At 34.5% G+C, this 18,436-nt stretch overlaps 1 protein-coding gene across 5 annotated transcripts in view; it reads right to left on the bottom strand.

The window, feature by feature from the left end:
- Window positions 1-18,436, bottom strand: part of CNTLN (centlein) — a 276,063-nt gene that overhangs the window by 244,948 nt on the left and 12,679 nt on the right. The gene's annotated exons all lie outside the window — the stretch shown is intronic.

The raw sequence follows: 18,436 nt of genomic DNA, 5'->3' as shown, positions 1-18,436 counted from the left end.
CACCACTGCATGGAGGTGAGTGAAGGAAAAAGAGTAAGGAGGTACTCTAGCTCCTCCCAGCCAGAGTACATCAGTGGAGGCCTAGCGGAGAGTGGTTAACTCCTGTACCCACTCAGCAGTAATGAAAAGCCCTTCCCCACTACTTAGGTGTCAACAAAGGCCAAGAAGGTGTCAACAAAGGCTAAGAAAGGAACTTAAACTTCTAATCTCTTCTAAAGTGAGAGAAGCACCACCTCTTGCCCTGATGGAGTGATATCAAAGAAAGCCAGCCTAAACAGGTTTAACTTAAGACATGGAGTCCAACATGTCCAGTTGCAATTAAAAAAAAAAAAAATCACTCATCATACCAAGAGCCAGGAATATATAAAACTGAATTTTTAAAAAATCAATATAAGTTAACACCAAGAGGACAGAACTGTTAGACTTATCCAACTAAATTTTTAAGCAAACCATCGTGAAAATGCCTTAACAAGCAATTATAAAGACACAAGAAACAAACTAAAAACCTCAGCAAAGTCACAAAAAGCCTCAGCAAAGAGACAGAGGTACAAAGAAAAATCAAATGGAAATTTTATAAACGAAAAGTACAAAAACTAAAATAATCCTGCAGAGGACAGAGTAAAGAATCAGTGAACCAGAAAAGAAAAACAGAAATTAGACGAATAGTTTTTACTTCCCTTAAAGACACCAACATTGTCTCCACAAACATTTCTAGAAATCCTCCAACAGACTATAATCATTAATGTTTTTCAAAATTCTGGAAGCTTTTTCTCGGGTTTTCAAGGGTTATTTTCTTATAACTCTATGATGTCAAAGATAAAACATCAGCATAAATGAACAAAGAATTATGTTGGATGCACTAATGTAAAGGATTTTTACACATCAAATACTTTAGAAAAGCAACATTTATAACACTTATAACTAGACTTAGCAACAAGTGCACTGTAATTCCCAGACATTTATGTTTGGTCTAGAATACATCTTTTTACCACATTCAGCCTTTCAAAATAAAATTCCTCATTTTTAAATTTTAAATGCCTAGCCAATTTTAGAATGAAATCCAGAAAATAAAAAGAAACATCCATAGAAAAACCTTGGGCATTCCTACCTTTCATAATTATGAAAACTATATGATTTAAAGGCAGTAAACAACCCAAGTACTTGCAGTTATTTTGAGTAATTTCCCAACACTCTGACACCATATGTATTTTATTCACATGAAATTCTAAAAGTACTCAGATTTCTTGACCTACAGGCATAGTAAATGAAAGTAATAAAACTATCATTAAGCATCTCCAAGCAGATATCCAAAAAAGAGAAGAAATCAAGAAAAAGGTAGTTCCATGTGCATTACTGTTACACTAGTTTCAGGTATACATAGTGATTCAACTTCTTTATATATTATGCTACGCTCACAAGTTTCACTACCCTATGTCATCATACAAAGCTATTACAGTATCAGTGACTGTATTCCCTATGCCATGTTTTTATTCCCATTACTTATTTATTCTATAACTGGTAACCTGTATCTCCTACTCCCCTTCATTCAGTTTGCCCATCCTCCCATTCTCCTCCGCTCTGGCAACCGTTAGTTTGTTGTCTACATTTATAGATATGGATGTTTATTAATGTTTTTTTAGATTCCACATATATAAGTGAAATGATATGGTATTTGTCTTTCTCTGATTTATTTCACTTAGCATATACCCTCTAGGTTGATCCATGTCACAAATACGGAGCTCTCATCATTTTTTATGACTGTATAATATTACATTGCTCACAGATACCACATCTTCCTTATTCATTCATCTATCAATGGACACTTAGGTTGCTTCTATATCTTGCTTATTATATATAATGCTAAAATAAATACAGGGCATTTATCTTTTTAAATTAGTGCCTTCCTTTTCTTTGGATAAATACCCAGTAGTAGAATTATTGGTCATATGGCAATTCTATTTTTAATTCTTTGCAGAACTTCCATACTGTTTTCCACAGTGACTGCACCGGTTATGCATTCCTACCAAGAGTGTACTAGGGTTCTTTTTTTCCCACACCCTCACCAACACTTATTTCTTGTCTTTTTTATTTAAGCCATTCTGACAGGTACAAAGTGATATCCCATTGTGGTTCTGATTTACACTTCCCTGATGATTAGTGATGTTGAGCATCTCTTCATGTGTCTGCTGGACATCTGTATGTCTTCTTTGGAAAAACATACTACCCCCAAGTAATCAACCCCTATCAAAACACCAAAAGCATTTTTCACCAAACTAGAACAAATAATACTAAAATTTGTATGGAACCACAAAAGATACCAGAGCGCCAAAGCAATCTTGAGAAAGAAAAGTAAAGCTGGAGGTATCACAAGATTTCAAGATGTAGTACAAAGCTGCATTAATCAAAACAGTATGGTACTAGCACACACACACACAAAAACAGACACATAGATCAATGGAACAGAATAGAGAGCCCAGAAAAAAAATCCCATGTTAATATGGTCAATTAATCCTCAATAAAAGAGGCAAGAATATATAATGGGAAAAGACAGTCTCTTCAATAAATGGTGCTGGGAAATCTAAACAGCAACATGTAAAAGAATGGAACTAGATCACACTTTTTTTCACCATACACAAAAATAAACTCAAAGTTTATTTAAGACATTAAAGACCTAGATGTGAGACCTGAAAGTGTTTTAGAAAATGTTTAAGCAATAGCTACTATTTTAAAATTTTCAAGAAAAAAAAGGAATTAAGTTTTAAAATAAAATAACCCCAAGATCTCAGCAGCTTAACACCCAACTACATACAGTTGACTTCTACTAGCACCTTCTGATACAAGTTAGAGATGGATGGAAAGGGTGTTTGGCTTTGAGTCACTCAAAGTCCCAGCTTCTGGCATCTTGTGGATCCTTTAAATCCTCTGAATCCCTCCCATTCAGCTGGCAAATAGGACCAGAGAGCTGGTGTAATACTGCCTGGCCTAAAAAGTATCTTTCCTGTACCAGGCCTAAAAGTGGGATATATTATTCCCACCCACAATCCATTTGCCAGAATTCAATTGTAATGTCATGCCTAACTAAAGGCAAAAGGAAACCCGAAAACAGTTTAGTTGTATGCCCAGAAAAAAAGAAAGTAAGCCCTAGCAGTCTCTGCCATAACAGTTATCAGTACCTTATTAGAAATCTGAAGAAATGGTATAATAATACCTGAAACATTTTCTATACATACTAGTATTCCCTATATTGTAGGTATAGTGGGCTTGACCACAAGACTGTAAGCATTAAAAGACTACATTTCCCGGGACGCCTGGGTGGCTCAGTTGGTTGAGCGGCTGCCTTCGGCTCAGGTCATGATCCCAGCGTCCTGGGATCGAGTCCCACATCGGGCTCCTTGCTCAGCGGGGAGCCTGCTTCTCCCTCTGCCTCTGCCTGCCACTCTGTCTGCCTGTGCTCGCTCGCTCTCTCTCCCTCTCTCTCTCCCTCTGACAAATAAATAAAATATTAAAAAAAAAAACTAAAAAAAAGACTACATTTCCCTTTTTCATCATTGTATTCACAGTGCCTGGTATAACACTTTATCAGCCATATGGTTTGCAAATATTTTCTCCCATTCTGTAGTAGCCTTTCACTCTGTGTCCTGTGCTGTGTAGAGCTTTTTATTTTGAGGTAGTCCCACTTGTCTTTTGTTGCTTACACTTTTGGTCATTACACAGAAATCACATCCAATACCAATGTTATATAGTTAGTCCCCTATGTTTCTTTCTAGTGGTTTTACAGATTTGGGTCTTAAATTTAAATCTTTAACTCCTTTTGAGTTGATTTTTGTGTACAATATAAGAAAGGATTCCAATTTCATTTTTTTGTATGTGAATAAGCAATTTTCCCAACACCACTGTTGAAAAGACTATCCTTTACCCATTTGGCACTATTACAAAAAAATCAGTGACCATGTTTGCATGGATTTATTTCTGAGCTTTCTGTTCTGCTCTATTGGTCTGTATGTCTGTTATGATCGTACCATACTCTTTTGAATACTGTCACTTTGTAATATTGTCACTTTGATTTTGAAAGCAGGAAGTGTGATGCCTCCATATTTGTTCTTGCTCAAAACTGTTTTGGATATTAGAGCCTATTTGTGGTTCCACATTTTAGGATTATTCTATTTCTATGAAAAATGTTATTGGGATTTTGACAGAGAAGGCATTAAATCTGTACAGTGTGATGAGTACTATGGACACTTTAATAATATTGTCTTCCAATCCAGGAACACAGGATGTCTTTACATTTAATTATGTCTTAATTTTTTTCTTTGATGTATTAGTTTTCAGTGTACAGGCCTTTTACCCACTTTAAGTTTATTCCTAAGTATTTTATTCTTTCTTATGCTGTTATAAGGAAATAGCTTTCATACTTTCCTTTTAGAACAGTTCTTTGTTAGCATATACAAATGCAACTCATTTTTGTATATTGATTTTATATCCTGTAAATTTACTAAATTCACTTATTCTATTCTAACAGTTTTTCTGTGGAGTCTTTAGGGTTTTCTATATGCAGATTATGTCATCTCTAGAAACAGTTTTCTTCTTTCCAATTTGTTGCCTTTTACTTATTTTGTTTATCTAATTTCTCTGGCTAAGACTTCCAAAACTGTGTTAAGCAGAAGTGCAGAGAGTAGGAATCCCTGCATTTGTCCTGCTCTTTAAAAAAGCTTTCAGCTTTTCACCATTAAATATTTTTTGTTAGCTGTCAGCTTTTCATGTGGTTTTTCTTATGCTGAGGTAAACTCTTTCTATAGTTTGTTGAGAGATTTTTATTATGAAATGATGTCAAATTCTGTCAAATGCTTTTTCTGAATCGATATGATCATGTGATTTTTATCCTTCTTAATGTGATGTATCAAATTTATTTATTTGCATTATGTTGAACTACCCCTGAATCCCAGGAACAAATACTACTTTATCATGGTATATGATCCTTTAAAGACCTGTTAAATTTGGGTTGCTAGCATTTTGTTGAGATTTTTTGCATCAATGTTCATAAGGGATATGGATCTGCAGTTTTCTTTTTTCATAGTGTCCTTTTCTAGCTTTGGTATCAGACTAATGCAGGTTTTGTGAAATGAGTTTAGATGTGTTTCCTTTTCTTTAGGTTTCTGGAAGAGTTTAAGTATTAGTATTAATTCTTTAATTTTGGTAGAATTCACCAGTAAAGCCATCTGCTCCTGCGATTCTCCTTGCTAGAAAGTTTTTGATTACTGTTTCAGTCTCCTTATTCATTTTAGGTTTTTCAGATTTTCTATTTCCTCATGATTCAGTCTTGGTAGGTTGTTTTCTGAAATTTATCCATTTCTTTTAGGTTATTCAATTTTTTGACATTTATTTGTTCATAGTAGTCTCTTATGCTCCCTTTATCTCGGTGATATCAGTTGTAATGTCTCTTTTTTCATTTCTGAATTTCTTCCTTCGAGTCTTCTTTTTTCTGATTCTAGCTAGAGTTGTGTCAATTCCATTGATCTTTTCAAAAAACCAACTCCCAGTTTCATTAATTTTTTCCCAGTTTTTTTTCTTATTGCTTATATAGTCTCTTTTATTTATGCTCTATATTTCCTTCCATCTGCTAACTTTGTACTACCTTGTTCTTTTTCATGTTCCTCAGGTGTAAATTTTTTTTAATCTTTCTTCTTTTTTAATGTAGGTCTTTATCACTATAAAATTCCCTTTATCTTTTGCTGCATCCCATAAAGCTTAGTATATTGTGTTTTCTTTTTTCTTTTTTTAAGATTTTATTTATTTGACAAAGAGAGACAGCTAGAGAGGGAACACAAGCAGAGAGAGTGGGAGAGGGAGAAGCAGGCTTCCCACTGAGCAGGAAGCCTGACGACACAGGGCTAGACCTCAGGACCCTGGGATCTTGACCTGAGCCTAAGGCAGATGCCTAACAACTGTGTCATCCAGGCGCCCTGGTATATTGTGTTTTCATTTTCACTCGTCTCAAGATATTTTATTTCTCTTTTGACTTCTATTTAATCCATTGATCGTGCAGAAGTGTGTTGTTTAATTTCCATGTATTTGTGAATTTTTCAGTTATCCTTTTGCTACTGATTTCTAAGTTCATTCTATTCTCATTAGAAAAAAAATACTGATGATTTTATTTTTTTTATAGTTGTTGAGACTTGTTACCTAAATGTGATTTACCTTGCAAATGTTCCATTTGCATTTGAGAACAATGTGTGTGTATTCTGCTACTGTGGGGTAGAATGTATGTTACATCTCTGTTAGGTCCATTTGGTCATTAATGCTATTAAAGTCCTCTGTTTCTTTATTGCTGTTCTGTCTGGATATTCCATCTATTGTTGAAAGTAGGGTACTGTAGACCCTAGTAGCTATTTCTCTCTTTAGATTTATCAGTGTTTCCTTTATACATTTAGGTGGCCTGATGTTAAGGACATATTGTTATAATTATTGTATCTTCCTGATGAATTAACTCTTGTCACTATAAAATGACTTTCATTGTGTCTTGTAACTTAAAATGTTTTAAAGTCTACTCTGTCTGATAAACATTTATTCATTCAGCTACGCTAGGTCTTTTGTTTGGAGAATTAAATGAATTTACATTTAAAATAATTATTGATGGGTAAGGACTTTATATAGTCATTTTAAGAAATTGTTTTCTCTCTCCCTTAATTATTTTATTCTTTTCTTCCCTTGCTATCTTCATTAAAATTGTTTGATTTTATGCTTTGATTCCTTTCTTTTTCTTTTATGTATCTTCCACGGGCATTTTCTTTATGGTTATCAGGATGTTAACATAATACATCTTAAGTTATAACAGTCTGTTACAAGCTGGTAAGAACCTAACTTCAAGCCATACAAAAACTATGTTTACTCTAAACCACACTATTATTGATGATGTCACAATGTTTTCTTATACTGAATATATGTAAATATTTTACAGTTACAATTATTCTTAAGACTTCGGTCTTTAACTTTTCTACTAGAGATAAGTGATTTATACACCACCATTATGGTATTACAGTATCCTGTATTTATTCATATAGTCACTTTAGCAGTGAATTTTACTTTTATATACTTTTGTGTTGCTATTTAGTATCCTTTTGTTTCAATGTGAAGAACTCGCTTTAGCATTTCTGACAAGGCAGTTTTAGCCTTGATGAATTCCCTTAGCTTTTGCCTACCTAGGAAAGTCTATTGCTTCTTCATTTTTGAAGAACAGTTTTGCTGGGTATGGTATTCTTAGATGGCAGGGTTTATTTTCTTTCTTCAGAACTTTGAGTATATCATCTCCTCCCTTTTGGCCTGTAAGATTTCTGCTGAGAAATCTACTTATATTCTTATGAGACTCCCTCATACAGGACTACTTTTCCTGCTTTCAAAAATTCTCTCTTTGCCTTTGCCTTTTGGCCATTTGATTATAAAGCTGACACTTGAACAACCTAGGCATTAGGGATCCTGAGCCCATGTACAGTCAAAAATCCACATATAACTTGTGATTCCTCCAAAACTTAACAACTAATAACCTAAGTTGACCAGAGGCCTTATCAATAATATAAACAGTCAATTAACACATATTTTGTATGTTGTATGTATTATATACCATATTCTTACAATAAAGTTCGAGAAAAGAGAATATTAAGAAAATCAAAGAAAATACACTGATAGTGTTATATTTATGGGGAAAAAATCTGCAAAACCTGCACAGTTCAAATTTGTGTTATTCAAGGGTCAACTGGACTTTGGGTCTGTATATAATTCTTTAAGTTCACCCTACCTGAGGTCCTCTGAGCCTCATCAATATTGATGTCCATTTCCCTACCCAGACTTAACAAAGTTTTAGGTCATTAGTTCTTTAAGTAAGCTTTCTCCACCTTTCTCTTTCTTCTGAGACACCCATAATACATATTAAATCATTAATGTTGCTCTATAAATCGTTTAGGCTTTCTTCACTCCTTTTCAATCTTTCTTTTTGCTCTTCTAACTGGATAATTTCAAAGGACTTGTCTTCAAATTCATTGATTCTTTCATCTACTGAATCAAGCTTACTATTAAACCATCTAGTGAATTTTCTAGTTGTTACTGTATTCTTCTGGTCCAGAATTTCTATTCAGTTCTTTTTTTATAGACTCTCTTAGTTGATATTTTCTTTTCTCATGTATCATTCTTTCAATTTCCTTTAATCATCGATGTTCTCTTATAACTCGGTGAACTTCTCAAAAATGATTATTATTGTTTGTCAGGCAATTCATAAATGTCCATTTCCTTAGTCAGATTTATTTTATTCCTTTGAGTGTTTAATGTTTCCCCATTCTTCATATTCCTTGTGGTTTTGCACTGGTTTCTGTGCATTTGAAAAAACAGACACCTCTCCCAAGACAGGAAAAGATCCTTACCAATAAGCCCAACGTGAAATCCTAGGAGCCTCTCAAACAACAAATACCCCCCATTTTCCCTTGTTTTTAACTATTTCCACCATAGTATGCCAGTTCAATCAGTGCTCCTGGTGAGACAGAGAGCAGCACATTGAAAGTCTAGGATTCTGGAGGCACTCTCCACTCCTCTCCCTCTCTTCTGAGAAGAAGCTCAGTTTCTGTGCTTCTTTTAAAAAAAATATTTATTAAACTGAGGGTTGCTGGGGGTCGGGGGGTCAGGAGACAGGGGTGGGGTTATAGACATTGGGGAGGGTATGTGCTATGGTGATTGCTGTGAAGTATATAACCTGGCGATTCACAGACCTGTACCCCTGGGGATAAGAATACATTACATGTTTACAAAAAATAATAATAAAAAATATATTTATTAAATTACACAGTTAATTCATGGTGTACAACAACCAAAAGTTTCAGGACCTCTTAAAACTATTTCCTAACATTACCTTCTTAATATACAAATACACTTACTTATATTCAAGATATTAGTTTCCACTGCCTTATAATTTAGTAGCATTCACTTGCTTGCTCATTCATTCATTCATTCAGTGCCTTTCTGCACTAATACAAGGATTACGTTAAGCACTTGGAAAACAAGTATCATATGATCCTTATCCTCACAATGTTCAATCAGAAAGGCAAAAGACTGACACATATAAATAACAAAATATAAATGCTATTAAAGTAGATTCAGGAAACTACAGACCTATATGAGCAGAAAAGGTCTCTGCATATGATTTACTTAATGATATTTAATGAATCACAAGAACATAACATCAACTTAAATATGCTTTATTGTGCTCTTATCACTGAGGTAATTTCTGAAAAAGGGGAAAAATACTATAACTACTATGATATAAAATAAATGCATTAGTATCTCAATATGTTACCTAAACCAGAAAACCAAGTAAGAATCTAATTAACATCCTCTCATCTAATTTCAAATCAATAATCAGCATAAGAAGCTATTCAACCCACTGAAACCAAAAAGAAAAAGAGAACTTTACCCCACATGATTAGAAATGTTTCTGGTAAACTCACTTAAGATTATTGTTTTATGTCATGTGATCTACAAGCCATCCTGCCCACCAAACCACCTCTCTCCATCCATCCTCAGGTACAGTAACAAAAAAAGCAAATTCAGTGAATCAGGGAAACATCTAGGTAGGAATTAATTACATCACCAAAAAGAGATTTTTGAAGCTCCTAAGTATATAAAGTCCACCCACAAATTCCTGCTCTATCACTAAAGCAAAAGAAATGGGAATGCAAATTTCCAATTACATAATTTTCATTATTTTGAAACTTTTAAACTTAACAATACTTTTATGATGTACTTTCTTCTTCGAGTTTATGCTTAATGGTGCCTTCAAAAATTGCTGGTGACTCCTTCAAGAATACTATTCTGATTTTCTTCATATTTTACTCTGTTCCACTCACACAGCTTAGAGTATCTCTAGTGAAAGCAGTTAAAATCATAATACAGAATGTTAAGGCAGTGCTACTCAAAACGCGTAACTGTGAATTGATTATTACTGGTTTACTATGAAATAAGGCAAAACAAGCAGCAAAACTTTCTCAACAAAGAAAGCACAAGTTTTAATTTACATTCTGGCACGTGCTCTTTACTGTTTGTTAAGAACACAGGTCTGCAGACCACATTTAGATCACTGCCCTAAGACATTTAAATGAATGCAAAATAATAGAAAGAACAGAAAGTATGTAAAAATGAATTAGAATAGTAGCAAATGCAATAAGTAAAGAGAGAGATGGATTTGTAGACAGGAAAACAAATAAATGTAGTGGAAGAAATAGACTAACAAGTTATAGCCCTTCTCTGAAAAAATAAGTAGCAGCAAAGAAACACAGTAAGTCACTTCCTGGGATTCTCTGTCATCGCAGGTGAATGACAAACTGCAATACCTTAAGGCAGAGCTACACAAAACGGAGGACTGTGTACACTGTTAGAGAAGTCCATAAAATTATTTACATAATTTTAGTAAGCAAAATAATAGCAGTTTCTACTGTTCTATTTCAACCTCAAAATAATGTTCTAGACAAAATAATGTATTACAAAATTTAAAAAGTCAGGATGAAGTCCGTGTCTAAGACAAAGCTAATGAACTTTGGCTATACACATTTATAGTTATTCAAAGAAAGTTGAGTAATTCGAGTTCCTATAGTTCCTAATGTACTGATATTCTATGAAACTCCACGTTACTGTTTCTTAAACATTCATCATCCTACCTACTGAAGTGGCAATGTTACCTTATGCATTCAAAGATAAAATACAGTGGCAATATCTTATGGCACTAATAATATACCAAAGTGAGGTTTATATGTAATAGCAAGGCAACTGGATTTGTAGGGCTAATAAACAAGTGATATATCCAAAATATGCTTTTGGCAGTAGTTCAAAATAAAGTCATAAAATGACAGGTAAACTCAAAATATAAAATAGTATTTTCTACAAATTCATAAGGAAAATACAATATATAAAATGTTTTCTATTTGTGTCATATTATTCTATTGGGAAATCAAAATTTTATTTTCAATAATAAACTTCTTTTTAGAATTAGTGAAACTGTTTTTACATCTTTTTTCAGAGATCAAGGAAAGAATTACATTAATATGAATATACTCATCACAGTACTCAGCAAACTCTATCACAAATTGTCTCTACAAATGTTTCTCTGACTAGACAGTACTCTTTAACAGCTAGGCACAGAGCTACCTTTCTCTAACTTTCAGCAGTGTCTGACACTCAGACAACACTCAGTTGATATTCGTTGAATAAGTAAATTTGGTAGAAATATTTACTTTAGTGATGGCTATACATTTCTGAATTTCATAATCTGGTTTCCTTGCAACATTTGATAGCCTCCAGACAACCAAATCTAAAGGTAATAAGGTTCCTCGAGGTATATATTAAAAAGGTCTTAGAGGTCCCGGGACGCCTGGATGGCTCAGTTGGTTAAGCAGCTGCCTTCCGCTCAGGTCATGATCCCAACGTCCTGGGATCGAGTCCCACATCGGGCTCCTTGCTTGGCAGGAAGTCTGCTTCTCCCTCTGCCTCTGTCTGCCAGTGCTCGCTCTCTCTCTCTCTCTCTCTCTCTGACAAATAAATAAATAAAATCTTTAAAAAAAAAAAAAGGTCTTAGAGGCCCCTGGCTGTGTCAGTCAGTAGAACACCTGACTGTTGATCTCAAGGCTGTGAATTTGAAGCCCATGTTAAATGTGGAGATTACTTAAAAATAAATCTTAATGGAGCACCTTGGTGGCCCAGTGAGTTAAGCCTCTGCCTTTGGCTCAGGTCATGATCTCAGGGTCCTGGGATCGAGCCCTACATCCGGCTCTCTGCTCAGCGGGGAGCCTGCTTCCCCCTCTCTCTGCCTGCCTCTCTGTCTACTTGTGATCTCTCTCTCTGTGTCAAATAAATAAAACCTTAAAAATCAATCAATCAATCAATCAGTCTTAAAAAAAAAAAAAAAAACTTTAAAAAGATCCTAGAATTTTCATTAGTTACCTTTACCCTAAATTCTATAAATCATCTTCTTTGGTGCCTTAAATATTGCTTTGTCTCAAAGTGAAGATAGAAAACAGAATTCCTGTTTGAAAAAGAAATCAGTAAGATGTTCAGAGCTGAAATACCAAGAGCCTAGACAGAGAGAATGGAAATTAAGGACATAGAGGAATTACTGGATCTGACTGACAAAAAGAGAAAGTGACTGAGGTGCCTGTGTGGCTCAGTTGGTTAAGCCTCTGACTCTTGATTTTGGCTCAGGTCTTGACCTCAGGGTTGTGAGATGGAGCCCCCCATCAGGCTCTGTGCTGGGTGTGGAGCCTGCTTGGAAATTTCTCCCTCCCATTCTCTCTGGCACTCCCTTACACACTCTCTTTTTCTCTCTCTCTCTCAAAAAAAAAAAAAAAAAAGAGAAAGTGACTGAACACGGGAATTAATTTTCTTCAGAAAGAGACCAAATAGTATCAAAGATTACCCTCAAGATGTGAAATTTAGAGAAAAGGAAGAAAATGGTATGCTTGAAATTTAGAGAAAAGGAAGAAAATGGTATAAAATATTTATACAGTTAAAAAAAAGTTATACAGTAAAAAACAAACAAAAAAACCTCAAAGGAGAAGCTATTAAGTTCTATAAATAATATACTGAATTTGAAGGGCACTACAGGACATGAATTAAAAATGCCATAGGAAAAGGATATAGAAAGATATATAAAAGAAAAGTCCAGGGGCGCCTGGGTGGCTCAGTCATTAAGTGTCTGCCTTTCAGCTCAGGTCATGATCCCAGAATCCTGGGATCGAGCCCCGCATTGGGCTCTCTGCTCTGCGGGAAGCCTGCTTCTCCCTCTCCCGCTCCCCCTGCTTGTGTTCCTTCTCTCTCTGTGTATCTCTGCTAAACAAATAAATAAAATCTTAAAAAAAAAAAAAAAAGAAAAAGTCCACATAAAAGAATATAAAATGGCTCTTAGACTTCAGTCATGCATAATAAGAAAAATGGAAGTTAAAACTATTTCAGGATATCATTTTTTACCTTTCAGATACACAAGAATACAAAAATTTGAAAAAAAAAGTGATGGCGAGGATGTGGGGAAAACAGGCACCTTCTTACATTGCTAAAGGAAATATAAATTGGCCCAATTTGGTAATACCGATCACAATTACAACTCTACATATATTTTGTAAGTTTTGATCTAGTGTATAAATCTATCTTTAACAAATTCTCCCAAAATTTAGGAGCTTACAACAACACTGAAAGCCTGACATCTGTCATGACGATGAGGAGCTCTACTGACCCATTTCCTACTGAAACTGGTGAACGTTATTTTAAAACAGTCACTGAAAACTTCTGCAATGGTCCTAAGGGCAAATGAAGAAATATCTTTTCAAGAAAATCTACAAAAAATCAGTAAGAAAGGCAACCATTTATAGAAATTAAAAGGGAAAAAACTGAGAAACTCACAAGTATGAGGAAATTAAACCCATTCCTAAATAAACACTAGGTCAAAGAGGAAATCAAAGGAGAAACCAGGAAATACTTTGAAATGAAGGAAATGGAAAACACAAAATATCAAAACATAGATATAGCTAAAGCAGTGCTCAGAGGAAAATTTATGGCTCTAAATAACTATATTAAGGAAGAAGAAAGGTCTAAAGTCAATAACCTACTGTTCCACCATTAGTGAAAAAATAAGAGCTAACAAAATCTAAAGTAAGCAAAAAGGAGGAATAATAAAGATTAGGGAATATTAATGAAACAGAATAGAAAAGCAATAGAAAAAAAATAATGAAACCAAGAGCTGTTTTTTTTTAAAGACTGATCAATAAAACTGACAAGGTTTTACCTAGTTGGCCACAATAGAGAGAGAAGTCACCAATCAGAATCAGAAATAAAAAAAGAGGGCATTACTACCAATGTAATAAAAATGAAAAGGATTATAAACGAATGCTATGAAAAATTACATGCCAGCATATTAGACAACCTAGAAAAAATAGATAAATTCCTAAAAAGACACAAATTAACAAAACTGACTCAAGAAAAAAGTAGAAAACCTAAACCAATCTATTCAATCAGCAATTAAAAAATTAACCACAAAGCCCAGGACTGGAGGGGTTTATGGCTGAATTCCATCAAACATTTAAAGAACAACTAATACCAGCTTTTCAATAACCCTTCTGAAAAAAATAAAAGAAAGGAAACACTTCTCAACCCATTTTATAAGGCCCATACTCCCCTGATACAAAAAACAAAGATATCATGAGAAAAAAAAAAAAAAAAAACTATAGACTAATTACCTCTTATGAACACATAAAAGTCCTCAACAAAATACTAACAAACCAAATCCTACAACATATCAAAAAAATTATACATGATAATCACCAAATGGAATTTACCCCAGGAATATAAAGTTATCTGAAAATCAATTAAGGTAATACACTGTAGAATGGAAACAAAAATCACACAATCATCTCAATATACACAGAAGATACATTTGAGGGTACCTGGGTGGCTCAGTCAGTCGAGTGACTGCCTTCGGCTCAGGTCATGATCTTGGGAGTCCTAGGAACAAGTGCCACATCAGGCTCCGTGCTCAGCAGGGAGTCTGCTTCTCCTTCTAACCCTCCCTCTCTCGTGCTCTCTCTCATTCTATTTCAAATAAATAAATAAAATCTTTTAAAAAATTTTAAAAATACATTTGACAAAATCCAACATTTGATTAAAAAAACAAACCATGAATATATGGGAACTTCCTAAACCTGCCAAAGGACACCTATGAAAAACCCACAGATAACATTACACCTAATGGTAAAGGACTGGATGCTTTCTCCCTCTGATCAAGAAAAATAAAAATAAAAAAATAAAAATATAAAATAAAATAAATAAAAAATAAATAAAAATAATAATAAAACAAGGATGTTGGCTCTGGCCTCTTCCGTTCAACAATGTACTGGAGTTCTCACCGGGCAAGTAGGCAAGAGAAAGAAAGAAAACTCATCAAGGTTAAAAGGAAGAAGCAAAACTATCTCTATTTATAGATAATACGATCTTACAGAAAATCCTAAAGAATCCACTAAAAAATGAATTAGAATAAATGCGTTCAGTAGGCTTGCAGGTTACGAGATCAATATGCAGAAATCAGTTGTAATCTACACAGTTATACTAACCAATCTGAAAATAAGGTTAAGAAAACAATTCCATCTATAACAGAATCATAAATAGTAAAATACTTAGAAATAAATTTATCCAAAACAGTGCAAAATATAAACTCTGAAAACATTGTTGAAAGAAATTTTAAAAGACTAAATAATTAGAAAAAATCCCACATTCATGATATAGAAATTTAACATTGTTAAGATAGCAATAGTCCTCAAATTGATCTACAAATTCAACATAAACCCTATCAGAATTCTAGATCACATCTTTGTAGAAATTTATAAACTGACAGTAAAATTCACTTGGAATTATAAGAGACCCAGAATAGCCAAGACACTCTTGAAAACAAAGTAAGCAGGATTCACTCCTGATTTCAAACCTAGGACACAACAACAGTCATCAGGACAGTTTAACACTAGAATGAGAATGGGCATACAAACCAATAGAATAGCACTGAGAATTCAAGAAAAAAAACTCATGCATCTCTGGTCAACCTATTTTTAACAAATACAAGACCATCCAAGTTGGGGTGGGAGGGGGGAGGTAGCGTGGATAGTCTTTTCCACAGGTGCTGGGCCGTCTGGCTATCCACATGCAGAAGAATGAAGTTGGATCCTTAATTTATACCATTTACAAAACTTAACTCAAAATGGATCAAAGACAGAAATGCACTATTATTACTGTTTGTGAGGAAGGGAAAGGAATAGCTGGAGACAGGAGTGAGAGGGACACTCCCCATTGCATAATCTTCAACACTTTTAAAATGTTGAATCATATAATCATATAGCCATATTAGCTAATCAAAAAATTTAAAAATTTAAAGATAATATATATTAAAAAGTCACAAAAAGTTAAAGAATTCCAGTTAATAGAGAAGAAATAAAAAACATATAAAATCACAACTTTTGGCTCCTAATGAAATAATAAATTCAGATAATCAATGTATACTAAAATTAGGTGAAACGTTGATGGAGAAGTGAACACTTGCAGGGCACCAATACATTACTATATTTACTTTCTAGATTACCTGTTGGCCATAAGGTAAAAATACAACTTTATAATAGAGGGATCAGACTGTCATCACCTTAATGCACTGACTAATACTATCATTACTGAAAGTAGCACAATCAGACAATATGCGCTTTCATTTGAGATATACTATGGAACAATTTATGAAATATTTGTGCCAAAAAAGTTGAACCTGAATATAATCAAGCTTTAGATTTACCTTTCAGTTTGTAATAATTAAAGAGTAGAAGTTTAAGTGACAACACAAGGAAGCAATCAAGCGAATCCAGAATACAAGACCTACTAAAGGATAACTAACAACCATGGTGGTTTAACAAGATGATGCCATTAAAAAGAAGAATACAGAATGTTCAAGACTAAAGAGACATTGATCAAAGCTCTCACAAAAAGATCTGGATAAGACACTGTGTGCTTTCTGATATGATAAGAATTATATAATTATACCTAAAAGATTTTTGCCAAAACATGAGATCTGAATAAGTCTTTAGGTCTAATGACAAGTATATGGTAACTATAGGATACAGACTATTACAATCAGAAAAATCCAAAATGTGAGAAACTCCACAGGATAAATGGACCAATTTATTATTATTATTTTAAGTTTCAAAGAGAGGGGCGCCTGGGTGGCCCAGTTGCTTAAGCATCCAACTCTTGATTTCAGCTTATGATTTCAGAATAGTGGGATCAAGCCCCCCATTGGGCTCCACACTCCTTGCTCAGTGGGGAGCCTGCTTAAGATTCACTGTTTCTCTCTGCCCCTCCCCCCACTCAAATAAACAAATCTTTAAAAAAATAAACAAAAAGAGTTGCAAAGAGAAAGAAGAGAAGGAAAAGGAACCTACATATTCAGTGGGTAGACTGTGTTTGAGTCCTCGTAGGAGCAAACTAACTTTTTTTTTTTTTTTTTTTTTTTTTTTTGAGAAAGAGCATGAGCAGAGGTGGGAGGCCAGAGAGAGAGAAAGAGAATCTTAAGCAGGCTCCACACTCAGCACCCCAGAACAAACCAAGTTTTTAAATAAGTATGAGCCTGGGTGGCTCAGTCAGTTAAGACTCTGACTCTTGATTTTAAGTCAGGTCATGATCTCAGGGTCATGAAATCGAGCCCATGTTGGGCTCCATGCTTGCTTGAGATTCTCTCTCTACCTCTCTCTCTGCTTCCTTCACCCCTGCTCATGCTCTCTCTCATGTGCTCTCCCTCAAAAAAAATAAATAATAATAATAATAGAAGAAGAGTTATGAGACTATTGGAGAAATCTGAAAACTGACTGGATATTTGACTTGTATTCAGGAATAATCACAAAACTCTTAACTACGATCCCATGGTTTTATTAAAAAGAACACTTATTGTGGGTGCCTGGGTGGCTCAGTCGTTAAGTGGCTGCCTTCGGCTGAGGTCATGATATCAGGGTCCTGGGATCAAGACCCATATCTGGCTCCCCTGCTCGGCAGGAAGCCTGCTTCTCCCTCTCCTGCTCCCCCTGCTTGTGTTCCCTCTCTCTTACTCTGTGTCTGTCTCTGTCAAATAAATAAAATCTTAAAAAAAAAAAAAAAAAGAACCCTTATTGTTTAGAGATAGAATCAATCCTCATTCCAGGACTCAGAATTTGTCAATTTGCTTATTCACTAAAATTCATTTCTAAGCCTACAATCAATACTCACGCCATTTTTCAGTCATATGCATGCATGCCCGATGTGGCAAAAAATTTAAGTCACTCAAACCACATGTTGCCAGCAGAGGTTAGACAAGGGGATGTTCTGTTTCAGTTCTCATACCATTGACAAGTGTTCTCATGTTCTATTTAGTGCCACAGTTTTCACAATTTTTCACTTTTCGTTGTTGATTTCACGGTTAAAAATGATCACCAGGCATAATGCTGAAGTGTTATCTAGTGTTCCTAAGTGTAAGAAAACTGTGATGTGCCTTTTGAAGTAAAGAATGTATTAGACAACTTTTGCTCAAGCATGAGTTATAGGGTATCATGAGTTCAACAGTAATGAGTCAATAATACATATTACATAAGATGTCTTTAAAGAGAAACATACCTAAAACAATGTTATATGTTGACCAGCTGACAAGAAGTTGTGCCAAAGGCTCATAGGAACCTAAACCTTTACTTCCCCACAAGCAGTGGTCCCGTGTTGGCTAATTCAATGTTTTCAAAGACTTTATAGAACATAACTGCTGTGAATAACATGAACTGACTATAAACACGTATGTAATTGTGGATGATATCTGGGATTTGCTTCAAAATAATCCATTACTGGTAGACAGAGCAGACAAGAAGGAAGTAGA

This window comes from Martes martes (genome assembly GCF_963455335.1).
Source record: "Martes martes genome assembly, chromosome: 12".
Taxonomy (NCBI): Eukaryota; Metazoa; Chordata; class Mammalia; order Carnivora; family Mustelidae; genus Martes; species Martes martes.
The sequence above is the reverse complement of the archived record's forward strand: the minus strand, read 5'-3'. Positions and strand labels throughout refer to the sequence as shown.